Source organism: Pollachius pollachius (assembly GCF_949987615.1).
Source record: "Pollachius pollachius genome assembly, contig: scaffold_69, whole genome shotgun sequence".
NCBI lineage: Eukaryota > Metazoa > Chordata > Actinopteri > Gadiformes > Gadidae > Pollachius > Pollachius pollachius.
Window position 1 is genome coordinate 120649 of NW_027641417.1, and position 23912 is coordinate 144560.

At 48.1% G+C, this 23912-nt stretch overlaps 1 long non-coding RNA gene across 1 annotated transcript in view; it reads right to left on the reverse strand.

Moving 5' to 3' along the window:
• Positions 1-20124, reverse strand: part of LOC307091603 — an 81824-nt gene extending 61700 nt beyond the window's left edge. Inside the window, exon 1 of the long non-coding RNA XR_013812746.1 lies at positions 19858-20124. This is a non-coding gene — a long non-coding RNA (uncharacterized lncRNA). The remainder of the gene's footprint in view (positions 1-19857) is intronic.
• Between the last annotated feature and the right edge of the window lie 3788 nt (positions 20125-23912).

Below are 23912 nucleotides of genomic sequence, written 5' to 3' on the forward strand. Positions count from 1 at the left end.
TGAATTGCCTTTTCTCTTTTTTTGTCACCTAACAAAAAAATGTGTGTGTGTGTGTGTGTGTGTGTGTGTGTGTGTGTGTGTGTGTGTGTGTGTGTGTGTGTGTGTGTGTGTGTGTGTGGGTGGCAGGGGGTGGGAGGGGGGGGCTATTAAGCTAGCAGCAGAATGAAGACGAACGTCGAGGGGTTTGATCCGAGCTAAGTGTTAATCATTCATTACAGCCCGACTACCCTTGTTCCAAAAGACGCCTTTGTTGCCCCTGATTCATTTGGCACAAAAAACACCGGGCCGCTCATTCAGCAGCGAGGACGTTGACAGAGGTACGGGCACAAAGGACACACACACACACACACACACACACACACACACACACACACACACACACACACACACACACACACACACACACACACACACACACACACACACGGCCTTTCAGATGCTAATGGCGGAACAGTTTGGGCTTTACTTGCCCGGTTGGAAATGATTTAGGGTGACAACGGCGCTTCGGGCCTCCCCCCGTATTTTGGGGACGGTCTGTGAGGGGAGGGGGTGAGGGGAGGGGGTGAGGGAAGGGGGTGAGGGAAGTGGGGTGAGAGGAGGAAGGTAAGGGGAGGGAGGTGAGGGGAGGGAGGTGAGAGGAGGGAGGTGAGAGGAGGGAGGTGAGAGAAGTGGGTTGAGAGGAGGGAGGTGAGGGGAGGGAGGTGAGAGGAGGGAGGAGAGGGAAGGGAGGTGAGAGGAGGGAGGTGAGGGGAGGGAGGTGAGAGGAGGGAGGTGAGAGGAGGGAGGTGAGGGGAGGGAGGTGAGAGGAGGGAGGTGAGAGGAGGGAGGTGAGGGAAGTGGGGTGAGAGGAGGAAGGTAAGGGGAGGGAGGTGAGGGGAGGGAGGTGAGAGGAGGGAGGTGAGAGGAGGGAGGTGAGAGAAGTGGGTTGAGAGGAGGGAGGTGAGAGGAGGGAGGTGAGGGGAGGGAGGTGAGGGGAGGGAGGTGAGAGGAGGGAGTAGAGGGGAGGGAGGTGAGGGGAGGAAGGTGAGGGGAGGGAGGTGAGAGGAGGGAGGTGAAGGGAGGGGAGGGAGGTGAGGGGAGGGAGGTGAGGGGAGGGAGTTGAGAGGAGGGAGGTGAGAGGAGGGAGGTGAGTGGAGGGAGGTGAGAGGAGGGAGGTGAGGGGAGGGAGGTGAGAGGAGGGAGGTGAGGGGAGGGAGGTGAGAGGAGGGAGGTGAAGGGAGGGAAGGGAGGGGAGGGAGGTGAGGGGAGGGAGGTGAGTGGAGGGAGGTGAGGGGAGGGAGGTTAGCGGAGGGAGGTGAGAGGAGGGAGGTGAGTGGAGGGAGGTTAGGGGAGGGAGGTGAGGGGAGGGAGGTGAGGGGAGGGAGGGGAGGGAGGTGAGTGGAGGGAGGTGAGGGGAGGGAGGTGAGGGGAGGGAGGGGAGGGAGGTGAGGGGAGGGAGGTGAGGGGAGGGAGGTTAGCGGAGGGAGGTGAGTGGAGGGAGGTGAGGGGAGGGAGGTGAGTGGAGGGAGGTGAGGGGAGGGAGGTGAGGGGAGGGGGTTGGGTGAGGGGAGGGAGGTGAGTGGAGGGAGGTGAGAGGAGGGAGGTGAGTGGAGGGAGGTGAGGGGAGGGAGGTGAGGGGAGGGAGGGGAGGGAGGTGAGGGGAGGGAGGTGAGGGGAGGGAGGGGAGGGGAGGGAGGTGAGGGGAGGAAGGTGAGGGGAGGGAGGTGAGAGGAGTGGGGTGAGGGGAGGAAGGTGAGGGGAGGGGAGGGAGGGGAGGGGAGGGAGGTGAGGGGAGAGAGGGGAGGGAGGGAGGGAGGGGAGGGAGGGAGAGGAGGGAGGGGAGGGGAGTGGGGAGTAGGGTGAAGGGGGGGTGGTCTCGTGGGGTGCTCGGGCGTAGGGGTGGCTCATCGTATATCACTCCGATCATTAATCAATTAACAGTCTCTCGGCCACCTGTCGCACACACACACACACACACACACACACACACACACACACACACACACACACACACACACACTCACAGAGCAGCCATCTCCAAAGCATTCCTGCCCCTGGACGGTTGCTAGGTGACGCTCATCAACCCCCCCCCACCCCAACCATGAATCCGTCAAACAGTGACCACAACATATTCTGCCTCCACCCCATCTCGCACACTCTCCCCCTCCGCCCCTTCGCCATCAGTCCATCCTCCCATCCTGATAGATTACAGAACGAGTTCTCTCTCTCTCTCTCTCTCTCTCTCTCTCTCTCAAAAGTGTGGATGGCCACTGCCAGATTGGTTCTTAAAATTTAAACGTGAATGCGGGGGGGTCTTACTGTCTAACTGTGGTGAGGGGTCTCCACTATTACACAGCAGGAGGGGTGGGCTGAGAGTAACTGGATGAGACCGAGATCAATGATCTACTGTACACGCTATTCAGAACCCAGCAATGCACACTGACCAATAAGTGAGGAAAGCATCAACCGAGCCCCACCTCTTTCAACCAATCATTGGCCAATGGCGGTGGCACAGAGGCAGGGGATCAGGTTTGAAAAGAAAATGTTTGCTGAGTAGCTTTTGTTTGCCGAGAATGCTTGTGTTTGTGTTTGTGAGTGTGTTTCTGGATGTGTACGTGCGTGTGTGCCCATGCGTGTGTGAAAAGAGACCGATGATAAAGGAGATGAAATTAAAGTGGTAGAGATTACAAGAGATCAAGCGCTATGATTACATTTTGATACACTGTAAAATGTTCCCCCGTTAAGTTTTTTCATTTTGAATCTAAAATCTCACAGGCCTAATCCAGTCACAAAGGAATCAGCCAAACACTGGGAGGAAGAGGAGTGCACTTGTGTGTGTGTATCTCTTCTAATTATTTTTCTGATAAAGAAACGTAGCGGTACGTTGGGTAGTGGTGTGTGGGATTCCCCCAGAAACATTCTTGCTTGTACTCCAAAAGAAGGCAATGTGCATGTAAAAGACATTCACATGTTATTACAATGTGTGGATATTTGAAAATGTGTGTGTGCGTGTGCGTGTGTGTGTGTGTGTGAATGCGTGCCTGGGACAAAACCCACAAGACATCAGGTTGATTTTCCAACAGAACAAAAGAGGCTGTGATGCTTAAGAATGGCAGATAAAAAGCAGAACAAAAAGAAAGCCATCCAACCTGACTATTTCCGTGTGTGTGTGTGTAAGTGTATGTGTGTGTGCAGTATATCGACATTTATGGAAACAATATTTTCATAACCATTTTATATCATTTCATCAACTGCAAATCATATTTAAAAGATCAGAGTCACACAGACACACACACACACACACACACACACACACACACACACACACACACAATTCAAGAGTGGTAACATCACGATGCGAAGGTCAAAAGGAAGAAACATTTCATGTGCCTGTGTCTGTATGCATGCCTGATTACATGAGTGTGCACGTATGAGCGTGCATGCTGCATGCGTGTGCACATTCGTGCTCAGCTTTGAGAGCAGTGTGGTGTGACCTGAGCTCTCTGTGTCTAATCACCCTAACGAGCCACGGTGGCTGCTGCTTGGAAGCCAAAAGACTAAATACTTGGAAGGTAAAATTGTCATAATAAATTGCATAACAAAAACACAACAACCGCAACAACAACAACCTTCCGCCAACGAGGAAAGGTGCAGAGATTGCAACACAGTGAGGCAGAACGATGGAGCAAAAAACGACTCACTCTAACGCAAACACATTGACTTCAACAGAGTATTGAAGTGTTTGACGAGTCGCAAAATATATTGCAATGAAGATATGAGTATGTCTGATTCAATGAAAGACACAAAGTAAAACATGAAAGTACTCTAACCTTCCATACCACTCTCATTCATAAAGTAATCCCAAGCATAACAGTTTGAACGATATGATACACAATATCAAAAAAAGTATGTATTGCATGCTTATCCTTGAGTGTGGACGCCGGCTATCTGCTCCTCAAAAACACATCCAACGTACCTTGAAGACTAAGTAAGTGCTACATGACATGCGAACAAAAGTGCACGTGTGCCGTGGCCTATTTCACCGGCTGCTTATTTTTACCCAGCACTCTCCTCCTCTAGCCTCTTCGTCCAGTCATCATCGTTTTGTCCGTTGTGTCCTTCTCCACCCCGCGAACAATCATCCAGCACTTTTCATTACATGGACTACTCTTCGGTGTTATCCAACACTGAAATGGCTATCCCGTGAAATGCTCATCCCGGTCAGGTCCAAGGCCTCCATATTCAGTTTAACAGTCATGAGCATCATGGCGGAAGAGCCGTTCCTGTGGCAACCGGAAGGCTGGATTGTTTTTAAAAAATGGTCCAGGTGACCTTGGGCAAAGCAAGGCCCATAATCCTCTCTGATGAGCCTGTTTGTCTGTCTGGTTCCGTCCGCTGTGTGAATGGCTTCCTGATTCGATGAATGGGAGGATTAAATTGAAAGTGCAGCGGGAGAGCTGCAGAGTGTATGAATGGAGATCATTTTGTACCTTCCTAATTGACAAGAGTGCTATCTTTTCAATTATCTTACCATCTCCATGGTGAGCGGAATGAACCGGAATTAGGCCCCGGAATCAGGCAACGACATGAAACTTGTGCAATTTAACCAATGCTATATATGGTAGCTGCCTCCTATTTCCTCCCAAGGGTTGACCCTACCCTACCTAATTCTAAAATGAGGATACCCATCAGGACCCTAACACACACACACACACACACACACACACACGAAAGACGCACACAGTCCTACCTAGGCACTTGGGCATACACTCAGTATTCAGGAGGGAGAAAGACAATCCTGGAATCCCCTTTGTGGAAAACCCGGTGAACCTGGCACGGAGAGCAGTGGGAGAAACATTGCATCGGTTTGAGGGATTTAATGAGTAGGGCCTGGATTGGATCAGTGGTTTAAATACCTGCCAGCACCAATATTAAGCCCTGTATTTCATGCTTCATAAGAGGGGGGCTTTTAAAATTCAATTTATTCGATAACACAACGGCTGGTGGAGGATGAAGGGGTTGGCTATTTCTTTTTACAGTTAAGGAAGAGGAGGGGCCAGGGTGTGTTGGGTGTAAGCCAATACGTGTCGGCCCAGATGACTCAGCTGCATAGCCATTGGCCGGTTTGAGCCTAGCGATAGATCTGTGTAATATCAATATATACGGATGAGAGGTATGGCTTTGGGATTTCAGGTTGCTTTGTTGAAATGGGAGTTTAAAACGGTGGTCTGGAGTCGTCAACTCATGGTGTTCAAGGCGAGTGTAGAGTAAAGCGTTTGGTCCGAGTTTCCGTTTTAGCGATACACTGGCCAGCTTACACGGCAAATGGCAGTTGGTTCCGTTGCATTCTGTTATGCACTACAATGATATAAATCACTTTTCATCGCTTATGTTCCTACAATGTGAGCTTTTTCTTTCCAGACCGAATACATTCAGAGAGAAAGAAATAAGTTATCTCTGGTTTAATTGAAAATATCTTCCCCGGACAGGCCAATCCATTTCTTCCAGAGGCAACTATGTAAGTTCGAGTCTGGAATAAAAGGGAAAATATTAAAACAACTGCGAAGGCCAGGAAGAAGAGCACCAGTAGGCTACTGTTACCATGGAAGCAAAACATCATCATTAGAAAAAGACAAACAACAACATTCTGTCGGAGGGAAAAACGTTACAACTATCAAGGACTGTGCTGATCTGCAAGAACCAGGGAGCATACCTTCAATCCTCCACTGGCCAAACTGGCTCAGGGCAGATAAACACACCGAGAAAGTACAACACGATTGGAAACACACACAATCCCTGGTTTGAATCTCACTTCGGGGGCCGGAGTAATGAGTGGAGCGAGGGGGTCTGAGGCAGACTTTTGTGTACCGCACACACACAGCATAAATAATGTATGCGTTCATTTTGCTAATTTGTACTATCTGATGTCCCCTGAGGAAACGCTGTTTATCCGTTTATACAGTCGGCGGACACAAGCGCATATATCACTTCACGAGTTAAACGTGCATGAAATAATAGCTTTATATTGCTTCTAGGCATTCAACATGTTCATTTTGTATGATTTATTTCATTTAATTGCAAATTGTTTAACATTTGTATTTAGTCATACAAAATTACCTTAGTGGTATTCTTTCACAACTTGGGCGAGGGTGGAAGATTATTTTCGGGCGATACTGGTTGGGAAAGGGAACAACACTGCACAGCAAGGCAAGGATGAATTATTTGATGAAGAATGAATGATTTTTTTGCTCTCTATATCTTTCCGTGCATCCAAGTAACACAAAGAGATGATGGACGGCTTTCAAGAAAACTCACAAAAGGCATTCACTGCTTTATCTATCCCTCAACAATTTTTCAGAACAGAGGTGAGAACACTGTCTTCAAGGTTACTGCTGCAGAAAAACTAGCTAGCCGCCTTTGTACAAGGTTTAAAAAGGATGATGGTGCATCTTTCTATCTTGGTCCTTTAAGAACTATTACAGAGCCCGGTTTTCTGTTCGAAAACAATAATATTTGTTTGTGGCCGATGCTTAGAGCTTAGGCAGAAGAATCCCTGAAAGCATAGCAAACACCATTACCTTTTATTCATAACATTTACTGTCCAGCACTATATATTGAATTTGAAACCATGGTCGTTTTCCTTCAACGACCTTCTATCGTAGCTAGTGGTGCAACGGTTCACGGGTTACCCGTGATCCGTACGGATCAACCCTCACGGTTCGGGACGCAATTGATCCACGGATAGACTGATAAAAAAAAAAAAGTTGTGCGTTCACGTGATCAGCACATGTTTAAAGGACAATTCCGGTATTTAGCACATTGAGCCCCCTTTCTGGTTTGTCTAGAATGAAATATAGTGGTTGACACACCGAAATGTTGACTATTGGTCCTGTCTCAGGTATTTGGCTCATTTCGATTCACCCCTGCCTGCTTCAGAATGGCTGGCTTTGTTCATTCACAAACCTGTCCTTAAAACAACCCTAATTGTTCGTTTTCAGAAATGTGCAACTCACCGAGTGGTTAGTGGTGTTCGTTGATGTTCCTAATTAAGTATCGTAATGAAAATACAGTAAACGTACACGGAAGCGGAAATGGGCTGTTCATGTTTGATTGTAGTCTTTTCGCTCGGTTCTCCGTATCAACAGTAGGGCTAGAACCGAGCGAAAAGACTACAACCAACCCCCCTTTCTGTTTCCGGTCAACGAGCAATGAGTCTTCCAACAGAAATCAATGGATTTACAAAATGCCAAATAAAACACGACAGAAACTGTATTTCGCCACCATACTTGATGAAAAAAAGAAGATGAGGATGTCTGCATTGCCTGGAGAGAGTGTGGACTCTAAACTCTCCCCAGGCAATGCAGACATCCTGAATTTAAAGTTGTAAATCCAGGTCTGCTGTGCTTCCTTTGGACACAGTTTTAAATTTTATTTTATTTACTGTCCATGTTAAAAAGAAGAAGGAATAATGCCTCAGATTGAACTTTATTTATTTATTTTATACGTTTTTATTTTATGTGGACACAAGCAATTTTTTTAAATATTTACTATGCTTAAAGGTAGCAGGATTATTACCTAATTTTCACTTTATTTTGTTTTTACACATTTTAAGATTTTATTTAAAGTCACATTTGTCTTGTTATCTTTTTTGTTGTTGTTGATCCGAAAATGATCCGACCCGTGACTCAAAAACCGTGACACGATCCGAACCGTGAGTTTTGTGATCCGTTGCACCCCTAATTGTAGCAGTTATAAAGTGCTTATTTTGACAACGTAATGCGGTTAGGATGCAGAGGTTAGGTCTTGGTTCAACCTCATCTCCGCCATCATCATTAAAGAGTTCAGTTCATAGCTATATTATTGAAGGAAGTGTCCGAAGTTTAGACACATAACCAAATAAATGTTTCTTTTTTATAGTTCTCCCATAAAAAACTAACGACATGCGTGTTTTTATCTCAAATTGGGAAGACCAATCTTACCCTCATTAAACCGTGAAATAAACACTTAAATAGCAATGACATTGTATTGTACCCTAGTATGCTATAATACTGTACCATGCTCTCACGATAAAAGATCTAAAATAATTGACTAGAGCAACGGCTTTATATGAACAACAAACTGGCATGGTGGCATTTAACAGCCTAACCAACATATCCTAAATTTGTAGTAGTAGTTATGCTTAACTAGTTTGTTAAGCATAAACATAACTACGCAATTATGACATTAGCCATGGGATAGTCTCTGGTCATACTCAGACTCTATTAGCTAATTTGCTAATGGAGACAGAAGATAAATCACCTGTTCTTCCTAGTTCCCCAATTTCTGAATAAGTGGACCTCAGTCACTAATCAATATCTACAACAGGCAATACTTTATATCTGGCACTCACAGCAACACAGCAGCATAACCGAGTTTGGACAGCTGGCGTTGCCTACTATTGGTATTAGCCTAGAGTTGGTGCTCTGTTCTGCCTCCGACGAGCGCCGAGTGACGCCATCGTGACGCGGAGCGTACGGGTCTGTAGTAAATGTGATTATTATTAGTTCGTCAACATGGGTCAAGTGACAACAACAAGTCAAGATGCTCACACGCTACACCCGTCAACCGGTCACAAGGCCATCATCGCATGAAACGCTTCATTTACCACTTTCCCCTTCGCATTCGAAGGCCAACACTTCAAGAATTCACCACGGAATTCCAACACGGAATGGGAAAATTCCCCCTCATAACGCCACGGTGATTAGCATTTTTTTTTTTACTTTGCGTTCTTCTTTGAATGGTGCCAATGGTGACTACAGCAGCCAGGCCGCCTATGGACATAACACACCAGTGTGTGTCTGTCTGGGTATATGTGTGTGTATGTGCATGTGTATGTGCGTGTGCGTGTGCGTGCGTGTGTGAGTGGGTGCGGTCGTCCATGTGTCTGCGCAGCAGAGCCCTTATGTAAGCTACCGAAAATGTGATGAGTCCATAAATACGCAGTTACTCACGATAAAGACTGGACACTTATCTCAACCTTTTGCAGGTTTTGCAATAAAGTGACTCAGATGTGTGTCCACATCTGGTTGCGTTTGGGGTGTGTGTGCATGTGCTTACACGGGTTCCTCTGGGCGTGAATGTGTCCCAATTAGATGTTTCAACACACATTGGACATCACGTCAATAACACACACCTAATAACAACTTTATAACAACTTTGCTCCAAACGCAGACCCATTGATCTCAGAGGGGTGAGCAGGTTCATCGCTCTCACAGCAGCTGCCCTGATTGTGGATGTTACGTTTACTTTTCAACCCCCTCGTAAAGCAGGAGAAGGGACGAATCTATGGGGCCGTGAGGCGCGGCGCTGGCCTGCTGCACGTGACCCCAGGCGAGGCAGTGACCCAGCAGGAGCTGGAAACACCGCCGCAGCTGATTGGCACACATGGAGGAACACCAGAGCACTCAGCCGGGGCACGCTCACACCTGTTTCACACATGCGCACGCACACACACACACACACACACACATACACACACACACACACACACACACAAACACAAAGACACAGACACACGCCCGTACGGAAGTACATGCATGTGTGCACACACACATCAAGGTCACGCACACACACAACAAGATCACCCACACACACACACACACACACACACACACACACACACACACACACACACACACACACACAGCGAGATCACAAACATACATAAACACACACACACAAACACAGACACATACAGACACACCGAGAACGCGCACACACACGCAATCTCGGAAACAACACGCTGGGGGGTTCCACCTTCGTTTTAGATAAAAATGGGACTCGCCGTGAGGAAATGAAGCCATTTTTATCCCCCCCTCTCCTCATCCTGCCCGGCCTCTGCTCCGTGTTGTGCGCCTGCCTCTGGTAATGTGGCCAGTCAATGGACTGTGGGTCTATTCGACCTCAGGCGGGCCAACACCGGGGCCATAAATAATACAGGGCAGCTACACATGAAAGCCTAATCACCAGTGTTCTGTCAGCCAACGGAGAAGATTGCTTGTTTAATTTACTGCGCCGCATCCATCTCTCAGTCCTGCCCAATTTGGTCTCCACCATTTCAGTTTGCAGTGAGTTGGGACCGCTGCAGGTATTCATCAATATATGGTATTCTCCCAATGTCATGAATCAATAAAATGAGCGTAATGTTCTTGTTTTTTTCCCCTTTGTCTGCATATAGTATGCGATGGCTGGCTAAGAGTGTGTGTGAACGTGTCACTGTCTGTGTCTCTGCGTGTGTGTGACATTTTTGGCATTTCTATGTTTGGTGGTGCATATGTATGGTGTGTGAGGTGGTGTCCTGATGGCTGTGTATAAATAAACAAGGGTTTCCACAGTGCTCTATTGTGAAAGCAGCTCAACCATATGTCCCACTACAAATCAAACAACAAAATGTCTCCAAAAGACTTCCGCTTTTTCCGCTGCACCATTACTCCCCTGCCTTGATATAGCAAAAATGCGTATGGCCCTGACTAAGAACTGAATATGTGTGGTTATGGTGCTGGTGGTAGAATTAGCAGACGTAGTAGTCTAAGTATTTGTTTAAGTAGTAGTAGGAGTAGAAGGAATAGCATAAGTAGTAGTAGTAGTAGTAGTAGAAGTAATAGGAGTATTAGATGTAATAGTAATAGTATTAGCCTAAGTAGTAGTAGTAGTAGTAGTAGTAGAGCAGAAGGTAGTAGTATTAGTACTTGTAATAGCAATAGCATAAGTAGTAGTAGTAGTAGTAGTAGTAGCAGTATTAAATGTAGTAATAGTAATAGCCTAAGTAGTAATAATAGTAGCAGTGAGAGGCCTCATGAGAGGCCACGCCCACTGGGCCTCTCATTCGGTTAACTCCACCATTTGCGTGTTCCAATTTGCATATCTCTTGACGCTGACCGTAGATCACAAACGGCAGCCACATGCTGCCTGGCGCGTTACGTTACAGATTTATGACGTGAAGTGGCAGGGAAACAATTTTAAATCGTGTTTCCATCCAAAGGAGAACCCTTAGCCTAGCATTCTTCTAATGTGAAGCCCAAACCTATCCTCAGATGTGAATATCAGAGACTTTTTTACTGTTAGTTATGTTCGTTAAAATAATGTTATTTTCATTGCCAAGCGCTTTGTGTTGCTGTGTTGCACAATAAGTGCTACATAAATAAAGTTGAATCATTCACCAATCAATCAAGGAGGGGGACCCCGGGGGGTGGGGGGGGGGGGGGGGGGTCTACTTCCTGGACACAATGTCCTTACTTCATCAGGCCAGTCATGTTTGTAGGCATTGCTCACATCCACAGGGGTCCAGTGTGTTTGTTTGGTTCAGTCCAGTAAAAGTTTTGTCCTGTGGCCATTTCCCTGTGGGCCCACGCAGTCATACTGCCTGAAGGTTACGCTCAGCTTCCGGCAAATCCACTTTTTGTTTTTGTTTATTTTATTGTGAAGGAGGCTTCCTGTGGTGTCCAGTGCATTGAAAACGGCAGCATGTTATGTTACAAGTAGTGTGCCTTTGTTGGCAACATTTTGGCCTATTTGTGTTTGTGTGTGTGTGTGTGTGTTGGCGCGCGTGCGTGTGTTTTTGCGTGTGCGTGTGCATGTGCGCGTGTGCGTTTTTTTAGACTGCAAACCACAGGAACCCCATGGTCTAACAGGCTGCGCGCAGCAGCGCCTTAACGCTGATTCACCGCGATGGCTGTGCTCTGAGCCGGCCTCGAACCGCGCCGACAGCCCACCGAGACAGAATAAGAAGCGACTCGGGCTGCAAAGGCTAAGTACACTCCAACCAGACACAGGAACAGGGGCTGATAACCATGCTATGAACTAAGCTCCTCGCTGGCAGGCAGGCCGACTGCTATTTTACGACCACCGTCTCGGCACGGCCTTCACGTCCCACAGATAAAATATGCAGGAGAGCGAAGGAGGAAGAGGTGCATCAGAGATTGCAGCTGCTGGCTACGCCACCCACACAATTAAGGCAATGGGCAAAGACACAATGGCAGGCTAAGCGGCCATGTTGTTTTGTCTCCTCCAGTCATGTTTCATTCGATGTTATCTTTTTTTGCAGGAAACTGCAGCTCCAGTGCAGGATTATGAAGTGATGTGGAAATCCAAAAAAAGGGAGAATGGCCTTCAATATGATCTGACGAATTTAGGCTTAGGAATCCAGTAGGACAACCCATGGTTGTCATGCTCCCTTCCCTTATCTTTTGATTTTGTTCTGTCGATCGGATTTAGCCTGTATTTCATGCTTTTTCATTGTCACTGTGATTGCTGAATGTTATTGTATGTCTGTCTTACATTTTTTTGATAGTTGTTGTTTATTCATATATAACATTTTCTTCTCTACATGAATACATTGTTTTGTATTGGTTAATCAAAATGCCATTAAAAATCTAAAAGAACATGATCTACCGATAAAGTGTGACAAACAAAGACAGTTGAAATACTCCAAGCCCCCGACTACCATGAATACCGAACCCGATACCGTTGCTACAGGACTTGTTGTTGTCGAAGAGGCTTAAAAACAAGATGACGACTACGCTAGACAGACAAGCAGCGATCGAGTATCCCGGCAGTCCTCCGGCAACACGGGGGTTAAATCTGTACCGTGGAACTAAGAGGAATATCAGGAGCGAGTCCCCGGGTGGGAGAGAGTGAAGGCGCAGTGGCACATGCTCACAAGAGACAGAGAGGGAGATGGAGGACGACAAGACAGCTCGGGAGGGGTAGAAGAGGGAGAAAATAGGCGGCAGCGCAAATCCGATTTCTAATGACAATCTACTTAAGACCGCCGTTTCAATGGAGGAATGTATCATCTGTCAAAGTTAGTGACAGTGTCCCAAGGAAAATGAAGGGAAAATAGAATGGAAGCCATTCATTACGTTGGCGAGGGGTTGTGAAGAGCGAGAGCGAGAGAGTGAGAGAGAGAGAGAGAGAGAGAGAGAGAGAGAGAGAGAGAGAGAGATAGAGAGAGATAGAGAGAGGTGCGGGAGAGGAAGAGAACTTGCATCTGTGCGTTTCTATGTGTGTGTGTGTACACCATTTTGCCCCACAGACACAGTTCCCCTGGGGGGGGGGGGAGAAAATGGAGAGCATACACGGCCACATTATTTATCCCTTGCATTTCCGAGGTGGCAGTTCGGCCCGCGATTATGGTCCCGTTCCCAGGCTACTGAGATAATATTAGCCCAGAAGCCTGGAGAGGAATCCTAGGAGTGGAGCACTGAGAGCGAGTGAGAGAGAGAGAGGGAGACTATGAAAGTGTGTGAGAGGGGAACGAGAGAACCCTGGCTGGGGCTCCAGAGGACTGCCTGGCCGCCTCCTCAGATCTGCTGGCAGATGGACAGACAGACAGGCCATAGCCAGTCTGTCTCTACCCGCACACCGCTGGATGTGTGAGGGAGAGCCATGGAAGCAATTGATACCATTGTTTTACAGAGGGGAGCCGGGTTTTGGGTGGGGCTGGTGGTGGTGGTGGTGGTGGTGGGGGTAGGCTGTGGGGAGTGTATGGCTTGGGTGTCCAGGGTTCAGATGGGGATGGGGGTGGGAAGGGGGGCAGTTTTGGTGGGGCCAGTGGCGGTGGCGGTGGCGGTGGTGGGCGGTTAGGCAGCCGACAATGGAACTCTTTCAGTGGAAATGTCAGCCGTCAGAGCTACAGAGGAATATCCGCCAGTGCTTAGAAGCGCTCAGAAAACAGTAGAAGGCGTCGAGGTGCTGAATAGAAGAGCTTGGAGAATACTACGGCAAACAGTGAAACTTTCTGATGGGCAGCAGAGTAGAGTCAGGAATTAAATAAAGAAAAACCGATAGGGAACCTCAAACGTGGGAAAACAGGTAATGGGAGTGCTTAGACGTTACGCCCCAGCCAACCCCTTGCTAACGAAAGGCTTTCAATTTATTATCGTTAGCGTCTGAATTTGGGGGGGAAAAGTCTCCTAATCTCTTAATCTAAGAAGGCAGAGAAAGAAAGAATTTCGCAGAGGAAACCGCCAACAGTTTTCAAGGTCTTAACAACACAATTCGTGGCCCAACAAGCATTCCTAATCAATAATCAGGATAATGGGCTATATAGGTCTTTAGCTCAGCCTCATTAGGAAAATAAAAAGAGGAGAACGTGACCCCATTCTTCAGGCAAATTAACTCGCCAAGGAACCGAAAATATCACAACCAACGATCCCATTCTGGGACAACGGCTTTTTTCTTTCGTCTATTGTGAAATGGCACTCGGTCTTTCTTTTATTTTTACACCTGAGTAACCACCCTGCGTGCACCAATTCCGAACCCTTACCCACGCGAGCCGTCCAAGGTGAATTTAAAAGTAAATTAAAATGGGAAGGGAGTCTCTGTCTCTTTAACACCGGGTACAAAGCCAAGCAGCTCCAACGTTCTGACCTAATTGCTCTCTCTCTCTCTCTCTCTCTCTCTCTCTCTCTCTCTCTCTCTCTCTCTCTCTCTCTCTCTCTCTCTCTCTCTCTCTCTCTCTCTCTCTCTCTCTCTCTCTCTCTCTCCCTCCCTCCCTCCCTCTCTCTCCCTCTCCGTCTCTCTCTCATCGGCTCTCCCCACACGCACAGGGCGCCGCGGACTCTGACACGTAAAGATTATTTAATACCATCAAAGCCATAAAGGGGTGGGGGTGGAATAAAAGCAGGATGGAAGGGGGTTTAACTCGAAGGCGATGGCTGTTGGCATGAGAGGGATGTAGTGTGGCGGCGGCGGTGGTGGTGGGGCTGGGATCAGTATGCACGGGGTGGGGGGGGGAGACCTGTCAAAACTGCCTTCAGCCAGCGTGGAGCGCAGGGCTCCCACAGCCCGACATCACAGAGACTCTGCTTCACCCTCAAATCCCACTCCGCTCGCTGGGCTCCCCCGATGCACGCTCCCATCCTCCTCGCCCTCTCCCCCTCTCTCTCTCTCTCCTTTCTCTCTTTCCCACACTCCTTCCAGCTCCCCGAAGGCAGTGGGGGGCTACGTCATCGCCGAGCTCTGCCGCCAAACCGCCGTAATCTCCCAATTTATTTCTACTTACTCTGACGCAGTCTGGGAGCGTTTTATTTAGGTCAAGGCCAGTTTCTTTATTACTGTAAAGCGACACTGTTAAGCTCTGCCCTGTTTCCGCGTTACAACTTTACAGCGGCAACGTTACTGCGGCAGCGTTACAACGGCGACTTTACACTGGTGACGTTACAACGGCAACATTACAATGTCAACGTTACAACCAACATGACCATGGCCATGTTACAACGGCAATGTTACCGAGGCCACATTACTACCGACGTTACAACAGCAACGTTACAACGGACACGTTACCACGGCAACGTCACAACGGCAACGTGCAACGGCCAGGTGACAACGGCAACGGAAGACGGGCAGTTTTTTTCCACAGTGTAATATAAAATATGCAATAAAAGTAAAGACCAATGACTGTGAATCGGAAACTCGAGATCACGAGGCACATCTAAGAAACGTTCACTTTTCTTCTCCTGTGGAGTGAGAGAGAGAACAAGTAGTGGCTACCGCCGCAGCGGGTGTTTCTTCTCGTGGAAGGGCCGTTCTTCCGACTCACAGGACCAGAGCTCCCGCCGCCGGCTGACTGACAGCTGGTGGGCGGGGCTTGCCCAGAAGTGTTTACTGTTGAGCGGGTGCTGGGTGACATCTCCAGGGTGCCGTGCCATGGCGGGGGAGCATGTCTCAACTGTGCTTGACTGTCTCTCTCTTTGGCTCTCCCTCCACTTCTGTCACGTTTGAGTCTGCTCGTAGGCTATATCATTGCATTGAAAACACTTCATTCTCTGCATTCGTTTGTAGTTTGATCTCTCTCCTTCCCGCTTCACTACTTCATGTTGCGTTGTTAGGCTCGGAAATTGGGTTTCCATCAAAGGGAGAATAGTTGGTTCAGCTTTCTTTGCATGTGAAGCCTAAACCAATCCATGAATGGGAATCTATCAAACGTATCTCTGTGACTTAGCGTCTTCATTATTCGCATTAGGAGTCAAATCCTTCAGCTTCCATTGTCTGCATATTTCTTCACCCTCTCCCCCTCTGATGAGTGTGGGGGGAGAAGGGGGTTGCGAGTGGAGGGGTAGTGTAGTGTTAGTGGAGGGGGTTGACTGGGGGGTGGGGGGGGGGGGTATGTGACACTGTGGTAGGGCTGTGGAGTGCCCCACACTGGGCCTTTAGAAAACCATCCGACACCATGAGTGCCGGCGCTGTCATGCTAGATTTAACTGAGAGAGTATATCTGGAATCTGGCACGGACACATCGTCCACCACCCCCCCCCCCCCCCCCCCCCCCCCCCCCATCCCCCATCCCTCACCCCACTCCCATCCCCCCCACTGCTCCCGCTGAACAAAGCAAAGCTCATTGGCTGAGAGCGGGCCAGGGGCGGGGCAGAGGGAGGGGTCAGTCTGACGGCTGCAGTGCTGACGGAGGGCGGAGCGATGGGGATAATTCACTGCCATCTTTTATTAGCGTTGAATGAGAACGAGGCGTAATACGGCCTTGTGCAACTCATCTTGTGTCTCAATTACTTAGGGATAAGTACTGGACCACATGCCCCCCCCCAACGGAAAACAGTGGGAGAACGTTTTTTTTCATCAATATTACCATGAATTATAATGTAATAAACATGGAGTTGTTTAGCTTGGGATCACTTGAAAAAGGGAGAAATAGTGGGTTAGTAGTACGTAACAAGACAACAGCAGACATAATGGAAATGTTATGCAATAGTCTGCTATTCACTACAAGGTAGTGTGGGCACAATACAAACCAATATTGAAGCATGCCGTTTCATAACATGTTGACGTCCTTTTCCTGTCTGAAAGGACATAATTTGAAAATAAATATCTTTGTTGAACAATTTGATTGTGGTTATTTCACAAAAGGATCAAAAAGGTGTATTGAAACCTGAAATTCCCTGCATAAAAATGAACCACCCTTTAAAACTGCTTCAATAACCTATGACCTCGCAAAGCAACTTTTTGGTTACCAGGAAGAAGGTGCACGTAGGGAAGGGGTCGAAAAGTGTGCTTTTGTCCGAAGGAAGAATATAAAGTTAGATACAAGGTACCATTTAAATGCATGTCTCAAAAGAGCAGATGAATGCCATCCTCCCCTTTTGCACTGACTGATTCACTGAACTGGATAAATGTGTACTTGTGGTTTCTATTGGCACAAGCAACACAAATAACGAAATGAAGGTTCACCCACCCTCTGTCAGTTGGAGGGTGAAGGCCGGATATTAATGCAAAATAGTTCGCTACATGCCCTCACGATGCCGGATATGGGCGTGCGAGGCCTCACGTTGGCACTCTCTCTCTCACATGGTGAGCTCTTAACTTCCTGTTGACGCACACGCCAGTGAAGCTAACTCTGGCTCCTGTGCTTAACCACTGTGTAGACTTCCGTTTTGTGGTGTTGTATCACCTTTATTGGCCTTAAAAACATAATTTATAACCCAAATAGTTTTAAGGCCACAGAAAAAGCTTTGGAAATTTGAGTTTGATGTGACTTGTAAAACAGTAGGAGCCCAATTAAATCAATCACAAATCCAGATTTCCCAAGGGGAAGTTTCAGGAGGAATTGCTTGTGACTGGAGCTGTCAATGACAGAAGCAACACAACTTTGTCAGGGACTTTACTTTGGCCCAAAACACACACACACACACACACACACACACACACACACACACACACACACACACACACACACACACACACACACACACACACACACACACACACACACACACACACACAGATAGCGGACACACACATGGATGCACGTTTTTTCCTCTACTGATGATGACATTATGATGACTAAGCTTCATCAAATCCTCAGACCTCAGCCCTAAGAGTTTGATGGCGCGGTTCTATTTGAAAGACAGGATGCATCTTCTAACGACCCAGCCATCAACATGGAAGCCAAGTTTGAATCGCACAACGACTTGAGAACGGACAAGCAAGCCCTTCCACCCCCTGCTCGGCCGATTGAGCAACAAAGCGTCCTGCCCTATATGTCATAGGCTTTGCAGGGAATAAAGAGTGCATGCTCACACACACACACACACACACACACACAAACACACACACACACACACACACACACACACACACACACACACACACACACACACACACACACACACACACACACACACACCATCCAAAATACAACAAATAGCAGCCCCTAATAACAGTGATTCTGACAACAAACCACACTTCATAACCATAAGTTATACCACGTCAAGTACACACATACAGGCTGTATTACAAACATGTAAACAAGTAGTTTGTAAGCTAAAGAAGCATATTGGGAAGGGAGGGATTGAAATGTTTGTCATAAATGTCAGAGTTAACGACGTGGGACAGGAAGAGATTTTAAAATTAGTATGCTGCTGGCTAAATGAGTAGCCTATGAACTGTAATCAAGCTGGTTTGAAGATTTACGAGGGAACATTTGACAAGAGCTCATTGCATGTTTTAGGGGCTGCAGGTTATAAAGGCTAATTGTGCTAAAACACAGTCATGACATTACATTTGCCGTTGCCATACGTCAAATTGCCATACTATTATTTTACAGAGGTTCACATGGGAGGGGGCTCAAATAGTCCTATAGGAGATGTCTGGCAACTTGAAATAGGTATACTGCTTGATTTATGCCCTGTAGCAGGGGCGATTCTAGGGTCAGAGCTTTAGAGGTGCTGAGCACTCAATGAGCCCCACTGCCACACCACCCACCCTTTTTTCACACAAAAACAAAAAATATTTCTATTGAAAAATAACTTCATAATTTTAACATTGGTTCAACTAACTCAAAAGATTTTATGTTTTGGACATTATTTAACAATTTCAAAGACGAACAAATATAATTTTTAGAACAACATTTCTTACTCCCAAGTTTTAGGGGTGCTAGCCTCGCCCCTGCCCTGTAGGCTACGTGATTTTCTTGCAGTGCTACACTTTTAACGGATTCATATAATAACAGTCCATCTTTGTCATGGGTCGCAACCTATTTATTATGCACATATATGTACATTGCATTTCTGGGATGCATAACAGAAGAGACATCCCCGCCACAACGATGGCAAACTATATTATAGAAGGGTTAACAAAACACAACAAAAGTCAGCAACTGCATTTAAATCGCCCGAAGCAAAAGGAAGTCTAGCAGCCCACTCCTAAATGCACAATGTCAAAAATGGGATGGATTGGTCCACATTCCGGGGTCCTGGCGTTGGGACAGTCCACGAGATCTCTCCGGTGTAGTGAGGGGATTTTAACTCGGCGGGTAGGAGGGCTACACACCGCCAAACTGGGTCGCTACTTCCTAATCTTCTTAAGGTAACGACCAAGCCCTGACATCTGGCCATTAACCTTCGCTGAGGAGCTACATTAATCCAAAGCATTAGCTTTGCAGGCTAGCCGCAGGGCTAACATAGAGAGATCATTGCCCAGGTTAACGTCTAGCTGCCTAGATGTGCAGACATGCAATGCTCAGCGTGTCTGTGTTTCAAAGCCATGTGCACAACGCTTCAACTTGACAGTTACACTCATGTTCCGCGAGTTATCCCCCCCCCCCCACACCACCACCACCACCACCACCTCCCCTACACCCTCAAGTCATGTTTTGGACAACTTATAATAACACCACCAAAAATCTGTTCCAGCCCAGCAAATGGCAGGACATAGCCAAGTATGTACAGTATATGCAGCATGCATATCCCACTATAAAAGGTTACGGGACGCCTTGTTTACACGGGTAAACCCAAAACATTGTTTCATCCCAGCCGTGCTGACCTTAGCAGGACACACGCATGCTGTCAAATGTTGTCAAGCTCTCAAGTGACAAGTGGACGGCTGTACCTGCGACCTGTTGACTCCGCCTCCTGCCCGCGTCCCCTCTCCGGAGGGCTGGATGGAAGTTCAGTTTACGCAGCTGTAATTCTTCTTCTGTGCGAGGATTTTTTTTATTTATTCAAAGTTGTTGTTTACCGACTGTCAACTGTAGCGGAGGTAGAAGCGACGACGACTGGACGAACTGAACGAAAGGACGCGCCCGATGCACAAACGTGGCGAGCGGTCGTCGCTGCTGGACAGCTTTCGGTAGGCAGTAGAAGTTGGGCAGCATTCGCTACGGCATCCATTGCAGTCACGTTCTCTGGCTGTGAAATCCAACGCCACCTATCGCCACGCCCCCTTTCCTTTTATGGCACACAGTTGTCGAGCGAATGGCTGTTAACTCCAGATGTGCTCGCTCCGCTCTTCTTTAACTAAACTTGCATCACCCGATATTAACGTCCGCCTGACCGGTTGCACGAAACCCCTAGCTTTATGCAATTGCTTCGACTACATAAAATATTTTTATTGCAACATTTTTCTTTTCCTGTAAAGGTTGCATTATCCTGTCAATGGCTCATAAAGACTGCCTCTCACTCATATCTCGCCACAGAAATCCTCACAAGGCATCCCAGTTTCTATTGCACATAGCATTTTTATTAAAATATCGGTCGTGCATGTATTTGTGTGTGCGTGCATGTGTGTGTGTCTGAATGAGTGGGAGGGCACTGCAGGTGAGCCAGCGAGTGTGGACGCACATCAGACATGCATGTCTGAGTGTGGCTAAGTGCCAAGGCGAAAAAAAGCCCAGAAAAACAAAGCAGCTGGATGCATGCTGTTCTTGCCTCCAGGAACCCAACCTCAGGTCCCTTGTGATTTCCAGTAAGGACACAAGACTTCCTTTTCATCCCTTTATTGTTCGTGGGGGATGGATCTCTTTCCGTCGTGGTTACCCTGCCTCACCCCAACCCAGGCTTTGAGGGGCTGATAACACAAACACACACAACCAAAACCACACATATGCACACACACACACACACACACACACACATGCACACATCCTAACACACTCACAACCTCTCTCACACACACACACACACACACACACACACACACACAAACACTCACAAGCACAGAGTTTCACTGGAGCGATGGCGCTAAGCCGTGTGTCATTGTCACACACATCACTGTACGCACAGGGGGATGGGGAAGATTGGAACTGTGGGGGCTTGACACGAGACCCACACATGCTCACGCGCACACACACACAACAATTCATACATACATACATACATACATACATACATACATACATACATACATACATACTGAGGCACACGCACACCCACACCCACACACACAGACACAACTGATGCAAACACGCACACACATACACGTACAAACGTGGGCACACACACACCTACATACTGACATGCACAAGCACAAACACACAAACACATAAAGGCAAGCACACAGGCACACACGCACAAATACACACGCAAACGCACACACAGGCTTGCAAGTCACCGTGGAGAGAGAGGGGAGGGGGTTGGTGGGGGCTTCAAATACTCAAAGTGTGTTGTGGTGGAAGTGGTGGCTGTCAAAACATAATGCCTTGAAAGTGTGAGCTGTCTTATTTCACAGGCAACTGACAGGTGGAAGGGGGATACAATGTGTGTGTCTGTGTCTGTGTGTGTGTGTGTGTGTTGGAGGGGGGGGGTATGTCCGCTAGCTTGTATGCGTGTGTGGCAGTGTGTCTGTTTGCTGCATGTGAGTCTGTATGTGTGTGTGTGTGCATGTGCACATGTTACATGTCATGACATGGCATGGCCCAGTTCACGCCAGCCGAAAATAGTCGGCATGTGTGAATGTAAAGCAGCACACACTTTCCTCAAACAAGTCACACGTCACTGTCAATGGAGCCATAGTAAAACCGACGCGGCCGTTAATGGTCTAGCGGAGCCTGTTGACGAACCGCAGCGCCAATCAAAAAGCCAAGACTGGCCGTGGGTCCTGTGTGGAAGGCCAAGCTTTGCCTTGCACACAATCAACGTCTGTATTTGCCTTGTGGGTCCGGTTACGTTCTCACCTGCCTGCAGCCAAAGGCGCTGTTCCCTGCCCTGAGAACCTGGACGTGTCTCAGAGCTTTTTCTGCTCGAGCCATTACTTAATTCACAGCCCGTTAACACTCGTCCTGCCAGCGGGACGCGTATGAAACCCTTTCAGAGGGGCCCCTAGGGGGGACGAGTCCGTGGCTTCCCGCGGCGCTTTCGTTCGTGTCGCCGAATTTTCACATTACGGGGAAAATAATCGAAACCAATTCCCGCTTTTTCAAACCGTTCTGTGCAGGAAATCGGAATCTGAGTGCCACCTCAACAGCGCTATCCGGAAGGTATCCCACGTTGGTGCAGCGCGTTGGGGGCCCCTTTGCCTGTTTCCAGTTTACAAGGGCAGCTGGTGTGGCCCTGCGGCAGGTGCTCTGGCCCTGATACCCCCCGTGCCGCCCGGACCCGCCCCCCCTGCACTCTGGGTCTATTTCCAGGCCCCTGTTACAGAGCCCAGTGTGATCGATTTGGCACTAATACATCGGGCCGCATGCCAAATACCACCAGCTAATAGACAGGGTTAGTGAGAGAGAGAGAGAGAGAGAGAGAGAGAGAGAGAGAGAGAGAGAGAGAGAGAGAAAAATGTCACTGCCTAATAGATAGGGTCATAAAAGAGAGTGACAGGAAGGGAGAGGGAGAGGGCCAGCGAGAGAAAGAGAGAGAGACAAATGTCACTGCATAATAGACAGGATCGTACCGGGAGAGAGAGATAGAAAGGGGGAGAGAGTGCGAGATCCCCCTTTCCCATGGAGGGTCCCCTACGCCAAAGACAAACATTTTCCTGTCTTCCTAAAATGTCAGTGGACAAATAGAGCAACATCAGATCCCAGGGGACTGACGTCAGTGGTCGGGAAGGGGGGTTGGGATTGGACTGCAAGCAGCTCCAATCAGCCCCAGCAACCTTCTCTCTCTGGGGCCGGTGTGGACTCAGGACTCAGCGCCTGCACCAGCGTGCAGAGGTGGAGGTGGAATGCTTATAGCGGGTCAATCAGCACTCCACTGCCAGACTGTCACAGTGGCCGGCACTCTCTCTCTCTGTCTCTCTTCTGTCTCTCTCTCTCTCTCTCTCTCTCTCTCTGCAGAAGCCGGCCATTCATCTCGGCCGCCGCACAGCCTTTCTTAGCTGGTGCCATTCAAAGAGGAGCTCCCGTCTTAATGGGTGAACTACGGAGTGGCGGCTGGCCAGGGGCCCTCTCCATGCCCACAGACACAAGTACACACATGGGGCTAGAGGGATGTACGTCTCACACACGCAACATCGCACACCCACACATTCACACACACACACACACACACACACACACACACACACACACACACACACACACACACACATACATGTGATGGATAGATAAACCACTTTGGCTCCACTCCAGTGTGTGTCTGTTTGTGTGTGTGTGTGTGTGTGTGTGTGTGTGTGTGTGTGTGTGTGTGTGTGTGTGTGTAGAGGTGCTATGAAGAAAACACACAAGCTACACCATGTAAGTCTACTCTAAGGGGAGTTAGAGAGCCTGAGGAGTGTGCGTGTGTGTTGAAGGGGTGGTGGTGTTAGGACCTAGAAAGAGAGTTAAGAGATGAGATAGCGTCAGGACGCATGGTAACAGTTAGCCATTGAACTGCAGGGCAGTACACCACACGCTCCCTACTCACATCCCCCCCACCCCTTCCCCCCCAACACACACCCATGCACTCATCCATGCACATGCAAATCCGAATCTACATACTTTCCGCATTCTGAAAGACACACACACCCCGACACACACCCATGGACACATGCAAATTCACTCCCACACAGACACGGACACACACACACGGAAACACACATTTGAAGCAGGACAGGCCTGCGACTCATCTCACCTGCTGGAGACACAAAACCGTTTAACTGTTTAATTTTTTTCCCCCCCCTCCTCCTCCTCCTTCCTTTTTTGAAACTGAAAAAATCCTGATTTTTCAAACCCCTGACAGCCGAGCCTCTGG